The sequence below is a fragment of the Cyanistes caeruleus genome, unplaced genomic scaffold, assembly GCF_971803275.1.
Source record: "Cyanistes caeruleus unplaced genomic scaffold, bCyaCae1.hap1.1 HAP1_SCAFFOLD_175, whole genome shotgun sequence".
Taxonomy (NCBI): Eukaryota; Metazoa; Chordata; class Aves; order Passeriformes; family Paridae; genus Cyanistes; species Cyanistes caeruleus.
Window position 1 is genome coordinate 183643 of NW_028255963.1, and position 7625 is coordinate 191267.

Sequence of the window (7625 nt, forward strand, 5' to 3'; positions counted from 1 at the left end):
AACAAACTATAGAACCTATTTACCTGAGAACAGATCTAACAAAACTCTATGAAACGTATTTACAGACAACTTAAACAAACTCTAAAACCTCTATCCTGAACACAACAACTGTAAAACGTATGTACAGCAGGGTGGCATCTGTGTCTGTGATGTCCCTAAGTCCTGGAAGGAAAAACAAGTAGCACGGTCAGTGCAGTCAGGCACGGAAGGGTGTTCCATGTGCTGCCGGGCTGGGACACTGGCCCAGTGGGACTCTGCTGCCAGAAGGGAGCCTGGCTGGGGGCTGTGGCCCAGGCACTGGAACAGGGCTTGTGTGGCCCACAGCAAGCCCAGGCCAGGCCAGGGATGGCCAGCAGAATCCAGTGCATGGGCTAGCGTGTCCCTGAGCAGGGAGTGCCCAGCCCGGCCCCAGGCTGGCAGCAGGGGACCCACTCTGCCTGTGGGGAGCACCTGCCTGTTCTGCTGCTGGCATCGGTCTTCATCCCAAGACCATGTCTTCCTCCTTGTCTTTTAGATCAATATCCATCTCTTCAATATAATCTTACGTTTCCACCTCCATCTCTTCCTCTGTCTCGTACATATCCACATCCATCTCTTCCTCTCCAGTATCCTCTCCGTCCACTTCCATGGCTTCTTCTCTATCAGTCTGTGTATCGACGTCCGTCTCCTCCTCTCCGTCTGTGCCAGCCTGCAGAGGTAGCAAAATTTCAGCGTGGGGTCCCTTTCCCACCCTGTCCCACAGAGCTCCAGCCCAGCCAGGCAGCTGCAGGGTGTCCGCCTCCATGGAATAGTACCATACCTCTTTTGGAACAAATGCACACATCCTGCAGGGATGGAGAGCAAAATCCAAGCGATGGGGAGCTTTGGGGACTGCTGGGGGAATCAGGGAGCAGGTGGCAACAAGGTGACAGGGGTAGGCTTGGAGCAGGGTGAATGAAGAGCGTGCTGGCACAAAGAGCCAAGGGTTGTGTTGTGGCCGTTGCTGGATGCTGGAAGTTCTAGCTGGAGCGTGCACTGTGACATCACCGCCAGGAGTTCAGGCCCAGGCTGAAGAGGACAACGGAGACCGTAGAATGAATGACGGAATCCCTGGGTGCTTGGGCTTGGAAGGGACCCTAAAGACCATCTTGTTCCAAGCGGAGCAATCTTCGCCCAGAATAGGTTGCTCAGAGCCCCGCTCCCAGCTGGCCTTGGATGTTGCCAAGGATGGAGCATCCCCAGCCTCTGTGCACAGCCTGGGCCAGTGCCCCAGCAGCCGGAGTGGAAAAGAGCAGCTTCATTAGATCCAACTTCAAGCTCACTCCTGCAGTTGAAAGGCTTCTCCTCTCTGTGCCCATCTTTCCTAGAGCTGCAGGGAGGCCTCGCCAGCCCCCTTCTCTTTCCAGGCTGAGCATCCCCAGCCCCACACGGACAGCAGTCCGATGCGTGGCAGTCAAGGCTAAAGGGTAGCAAATGGCTACATCAGGAAGTGAGAGATGGAAGATTTTGGAGATGGAAGCTTTACCTCTAAATGTAGAAAAGAAAGAGAAGTGGAGGGGGAAATGGTGGGACTCTGGCTCTGTTCTAACTGGCGAAGATTTTCTTCTCTTCTTTTCTGTCGTGCCAACCCAAGTTTTGTTGTTTGAAAGGAGGTTTAGCAAAATATCCATCGTCTTCTCCACTGCTGAAACACTGAACAACATCTGGGCAGGCTGAGGATGCAGAGCAAAACCTGCAAATATCTACTGCTGATCGTGATCCTGGGGAATGCAGCTAAAGCCAGCCAAAAGCAATTTCTGGAAAGTCAAGCCTGCTTTACGTTTTCTGGAGTTTGCTTGTGCCAACTTCACCAGTCATTTCTAAAAAAGGAAAAGAAACTCCAAGCAAAACAGAGAAAAACACAAAGAAACCAACCCAAAGAAACCAATCAAACAAACAGATAAAACACCCCCAATCAAACCAAAGGCAATGAGAAGTTAGGACTAGTTGTAAGGATATCACAGCAGGCGAATGGCTGCTTCCTACTTGGATCACCATCCAAAGCCACCTAGAACAACTTCTCCAAAACATATCCAACAGGAGAAATGGAAAAAGTGATCCATGGCAGCTCTGCATTGTGGTGAAGGATGAGCATGCAGTGGTCCAGATGCAGCATTGCCCACCCTCCAGGCTGCTGTTTGCTCTGCTGAAAGACTCTTGCAGGACTGTGGCCCCTCTCCATGCAATGGAAATCATTGCCACAGCTCTCAGTTGAGGCACTGGCATTTCCAGAGCCAGATTCAGGCACAATCCTACTGCCTGCTGAGCATCTGGGAAAGGTGCTGAGCATCTTCAGGCCTAGAAGCACAAAAGAGCTCAGGCTCTCCCCGAACTGGGTTTTCAGGGCAGCTTTCCATATCTCTGCAAGATTTCTTCATCCCTCAACACGTCTGACTTTATTATGTCCAACGATGCATTTGGGCTTCTTCCGTCCTCTTGTGTGCCCGTGAGTAACCTTCCACGTGGATGAAGGAGATTGTGTACAGGACAATTGATTGCGGCATTGCCATTTGGCTTCACTGTCACTCAGTTGAACACGGTCCTTATCTAAGAAGGACTTCCAAGAAATGGGTAGGAGTTTTGGCTGTGAGAGGAGCAGAAAGCACATTTTCTACAGCAAATTGCTAGCTGATGCACTTTCCTCCCTGCCAAAATAGTGATTGCCATTCATCTTCCTGGGAAGAATGTAAAGACCCATTCAGAGATGCCAGGTTCAGCTGGCCTGTGGCTTTGTGTACCTCATTTCACATGTCCAGTTTCAAGGGCCACTAAAAGAGGCTCATGTTTGCCTTGCTACCCACAAGTGCTGTAGGTATTTCCAGGAGAAGAGGGAAAACATCGCTGTCCTGTGGTGTGGTAGAAATGCCACCACAACTGTGATTGTGTGAGCAAAGCCAGCCAGCGCTTTTTGGGGCAGCAGCAGCAGCTGAGAGTGTGGCAGAGCGGTTTTGATACTCTTTTTAGAGTCCTGCAAGCATTGTTCCCGAAACAACCCACAGCTTTGCAAATGTGCCCGAAGAAAATGCAAAGAGAACTGGGGTGTGAAAATCAAAGACTGTTTATCTGTAGAAGAAAAGGAACAAGAATGAACTACACCACATATTTACACTGTAAGAATATTGGTAACAACAACAACAAACTATAGAACCTATTTACCTGAGAACAGATCTAACAAAACTCTATGAAACGTATTTACAGACAACTTAAACAAACTCTAAAACCTCTATCCTGAACACAACAACTGTAAAACGTATGTACAGCAGGGTGGCATCTGTGTCTGTGATGTCCCTAAGTCCTGGAAGGAAAAACAAGTAGCACGGTCAGTGCAGTCAGGCACGGAAGGGTGTTCCATGTGCTGCCGGGCTGGGACACTGGCCCAGTGGGACTCTGCTGCCAGAAGGGAGCCTGGCTGGGGGCTGTGGCCCAGGCACTGGAACAGGGCTTGTGTGGCCCACAGCAAGCCCAGGCCAGGCCAGGGATGGCCAGCAGAATCCAGTGCATGGGCTAGCGTGTCCCTGAGCAGGGAGTGCCCAGCCCGGCCCCAGGCTGGCAGCAGGGGACCCACTCTGCCTGTGGGGAGCACCTGCCTGTTCTGCTGCTGGCATCGGTCTTCATCCCAAGACCATGTCTTCCTCCTTGTCTTTTAGATCAATATCCATCTCTTCAATATAATCTTACGTTTCCACCTCCATCTCTTCCTCTGTCTCGTACATATCCACATCCATCTCTTCCTCTCCAGTATCCTCTCCGTCCACTTCCATGGCTTCTTCTCTATCAGTCTGTGTATCGACGTCCGTCTCCTCCTCTCCGTCTGTGCCAGCCTGCAGAGGTAGCAAAATTTCAGCGTGGGGTCCCTTTCCCACCCTGTCCCACAGAGCTCCAGCCCAGCCAGGCAGCTGCAGGGTGTCCGCCTCCATGGAATAGTACCATACCTCTTTTGGAACAAATGCACACATCCTGCAGGGATGGAGAGCAAAATCCAAGCGATGGGGAGCTTTGGGGACTGCTGGGGGAATCAGGGAGCAGGTGGCAACAAGGTGACAGGGGTAGGCTTGGAGCAGGGTGAATGAAGAGCGTGCTGGCACAAAGAGCCAAGGGTTGTGTTGTGGCCGTTGCTGGATGCTGGAAGTTCTAGCTGGAGCGTGCACTGTGACATCACCGCCAGGAGTTCAGGCCCAGGCTGAAGAGGACAACGGAGACCGTAGAATGAATGACGGAATCCCTGGGTGCTTGGGCTTGGAAGGGACCCTAAAGACCATCTTGTTCCAAGCGGAGCAATCTTCGCCCAGAATAGGTTGCTCAGAGCCCCGCTCCCAGCTGGCCTTGGATGTTGCCAAGGATGGAGCATCCCCAGCCTCTGTGCACAGCCTGGGCCAGTGCCCCAGCAGCCGGAGTGGAAAAGAGCAGCTTCATTAGATCCAACTTCAAGCTCACTCCTGCAGTTGAAAGGCTTCTCCTCTCTGTGCCCATCTTTCCTAGAGCTGCAGGGAGGCCTCGCCAGCCCCCTTCTCTTTCCAGGCTGAGCATCCCCAGCCCCACACGGACAGCAGTCCGATGCGTGGCAGTCAAGGCTAAAGGGTAGCAAATGGCTACATCAGGAAGTGAGAGATGGAAGATTTTGGAGATGGAAGCTTTACCTCTAAATGTAGAAAAGAAAGAGAAGTGGAGGGGGAAATGGTGGGACTCTGGCTCTGTTCTAACTGGCGAAGATTTTCTTCTCTTCTTTTCTGTCGTGCCAACCCAAGTTTTGTTGTTTGAAAGGAGGTTTAGCAAAATATCCATCGTCTTCTCCACTGCTGAAACACTGAACAACATCTGGGCAGGCTGAGGATGCAGAGCAAAACCTGCAAATATCTACTGCTGATCGTGATCCTGGGGAATGCAGCTAAAGCCAGCCAAAAGCAATTTCTGGAAAGTCAAGCCTGCTTTACGTTTTCTGGAGTTTGCTTGTGCCAACTTCACCAGTCATTTCTAAAAAAGGAAAAGAAACTCCAAGCAAAACAGAGAAAAACACAAAGAAACCAACCCAAAGAAACCAATCAAACAAACAGATAAAACACCCCCAATCAAACCAAAGGCAATGAGAAGTTAGGACTAGTTGTAAGGATATCACAGCAGGCGAATGGCTGCTTCCTACTTGGATCACCATCCAAAGCCACCTAGAACAACTTCTCCAAAACATATCCAACAGGAGAAATGGAAAAAGTGATCCATGGCAGCTCTGCATTGTGGTGAAGGATGAGCATGCAGTGGTCCAGATGCAGCATTGCCCACCCTCCAGGCTGCTGTTTGCTCTGCTGAAAGACTCTTGCAGGACTGTGGCCCCTCTCCATGCAATGGAAATCATTGCCACAGCTCTCAGTTGAGGCACTGGCATTTCCAGAGCCAGATTCAGGCACAATCCTACTGCCTGCTGAGCATCTGGGAAAGGTGCTGAGCATCTTCAGGCCTAGAAGCACAAAAGAGCTCAGGCTCTCCCCGAACTGGGTTTTCAGGGCAGCTTTCCATATCTCTGCAAGATTTCTTCAGCCCTCAACACGTCTGACTTTATTATGTCCAACGATGCATTTGGGCTTCTTCCGTCCTCTTGTGTGCCCGTGAGTAACCTTCCACGTGGATGAAGGAGATTGTGTACAGGACAATTGATTGCGGCATTGCCATTTGGCTTCACTGTCACTCAGTTGAACACGGTCCTTATCTAAGAAGGACTTCCAAGAAATGGGTAGGAGTTTTGGCTGTGAGAGGAGCAGAAAGCACATTTTCTACAGCAAATTGCTAGCTGATGCACTTTCCTCCCTGCCAAAATAGTGATTGCCATTCATCTTCCTGGGAAGAATGTAAAGACCCATTCAGAGATGCCAGGTTCAGCTGGCCTGTGGCTTTGTGTACCTCATTTCACATGTCCAGTTTCAAGGGCCACTAAAAGAGGCTCATGTTTGCCTTGCTACCCACAAGTGCTGTAGGTATTTCCAGGAGAAGAGGGAAAACATCGCTGTCCTGTGGTGTGGTAGAAATGCCACCACAACTGTGATTGTGTGAGCAAAGCCAGCCAGCGCTTTTTGGGGCAGCAGCAGCAGCTGAGAGTGTGGCAGAGCGGTTTTGATACTCTTTTTAGAGTCCTGCAAGCATTGTTCCCGAAACAACCCACAGCTTTGCAAATGTGCCCGAAGAAAATGCAAAGAGAACTGGGGTGTGAAAATCAAAGACTGTTTATCTGTAGAAGAAAAGGAACAAGAATGAACTACACCACATATTTACACTGTAAGAATATTGGTAACAACAACAACAAACTATAGAACCTATTTACCTGAGAACAGATCTAACAAAACTCTATGAAACGTATTTACAGACAACTTAAACAAACTCTAAAACCTCTATCCTGAACACAACAACTGTAAAACGTATGTACAGCAGGGTGGCATCTGTGTCTGTGATGTCCCTAAGTCCTGGAAGGAAAAACAAGTAGCACGGTCAGTGCAGTCAGGCACGGAAGGGTGTTCCATGTGCTGCCGGGCTGGGACACTGGCCCAGTGGGACTCTGCTGCCAGAAGGGAGCCTGGCTGGGGGCTGTGGCCCAGGCACTGGAACAGGGCTTGTGTGGCCCACAGCAAGCCCAGGCCAGGCCAGGGATGGCCAGCAGAATCCAGTGCATGGGCTAGCGTGTCCCTGAGCAGGGAGTGCCCAGCCCGGCCCCAGGCTGGCAGCAGGGGACCCACTCTGCCTGTGGGGAGCACCTGCCTGTTCTGCTGCTGGCATCGGTCTTCATCCCAAGACCATGTCTTCCTCCTTGTCTTTTAGATCAATATCCATCTCTTCAATATAATCTTACGTTTCCACCTCCATCTCTTCCTCTGTCTCGTACATATCCACATCCATCTCTTCCTCTCCAGTATCCTCTCCGTCCACTTCCATGGCTTCTTCTCTATCAGTCTGTGTATCGACGTCCGTCTCCTCCTCTCCGTCTGTGCCAGCCTGCAGAGGTAGCAAAATTTCAGTGGGGTCCCTTTCCCACCCTGTCCCACAGAGCTCCAGCCCAGCCAGGCAGCTGCAGGGTGTCCGCCTCCATGGAATAGTACCATACCTCTTTTGGAACAAATGCACACATCCTGCAGGGATGGAGAGCAAAATCCAAGCGATGGGGAGCTTTGGGGACTGCTGGGGGAATCAGGGAGCAGGTGGCAACAAGGTGACAGGGGTAGGCTTGGAGCAGGGTGAATGAAGAGCGTGCTGGCACAAAGAGCCAAGGGTTGTGTTGTGGCCGTTGCTGGATGCTGGAAGTTCTAGCTGGAGCGTGCACTGTGACATCACCGCCAGGAGTTCAGGCCCAGGCTGAAGAGGACAACGGAGACCGTAGAATGAATGATGGAATCCCTGGGTGCTTGGGCTTGGAAGGGACCCTAAAGACCATCTTGTTCCAAGCGGAGCAATCTTCGCCCAGAATAGGTTGCTCAGAGCCCCGCTCCCAGCTGGCCTTGGATGTAGCCAAGGATGGAGCATCCCCAGCCTCTGTGCACAGCCTGGGCCAGTGCCCCAGCAGCCGGAGTGGAAAAGAGCAGCTTCATTAGATCCAACTTCAAGCTCACTCCTGCAGTTGAAAGGCTTCTCCT

At 51.2% G+C, this 7625-nt stretch overlaps 1 long non-coding RNA gene across 1 annotated transcript in view; it reads right to left on the reverse strand.

Moving 5' to 3' along the window:
- The window catches only part of LOC147645770 (uncharacterized), a 103720-nt gene extending 96446 nt beyond the window's left edge, over positions 1–7274 (reverse strand). Inside the window, exons 1-6 of the long non-coding RNA XR_015282163.1 lie at positions 7100–7274; positions 6757–6990; positions 3951–6464; positions 3606–3839; positions 800–3313; positions 455–688 (exon numbers count right to left, since the gene is read on the reverse strand). This is a non-coding gene — a long non-coding RNA (uncharacterized LOC147645770). The remainder of the gene's footprint in view (positions 1–454; positions 689–799; positions 3314–3605; positions 3840–3950; positions 6465–6756; positions 6991–7099) is intronic.
- Between the last annotated feature and the right edge of the window lie 351 nt (positions 7275–7625).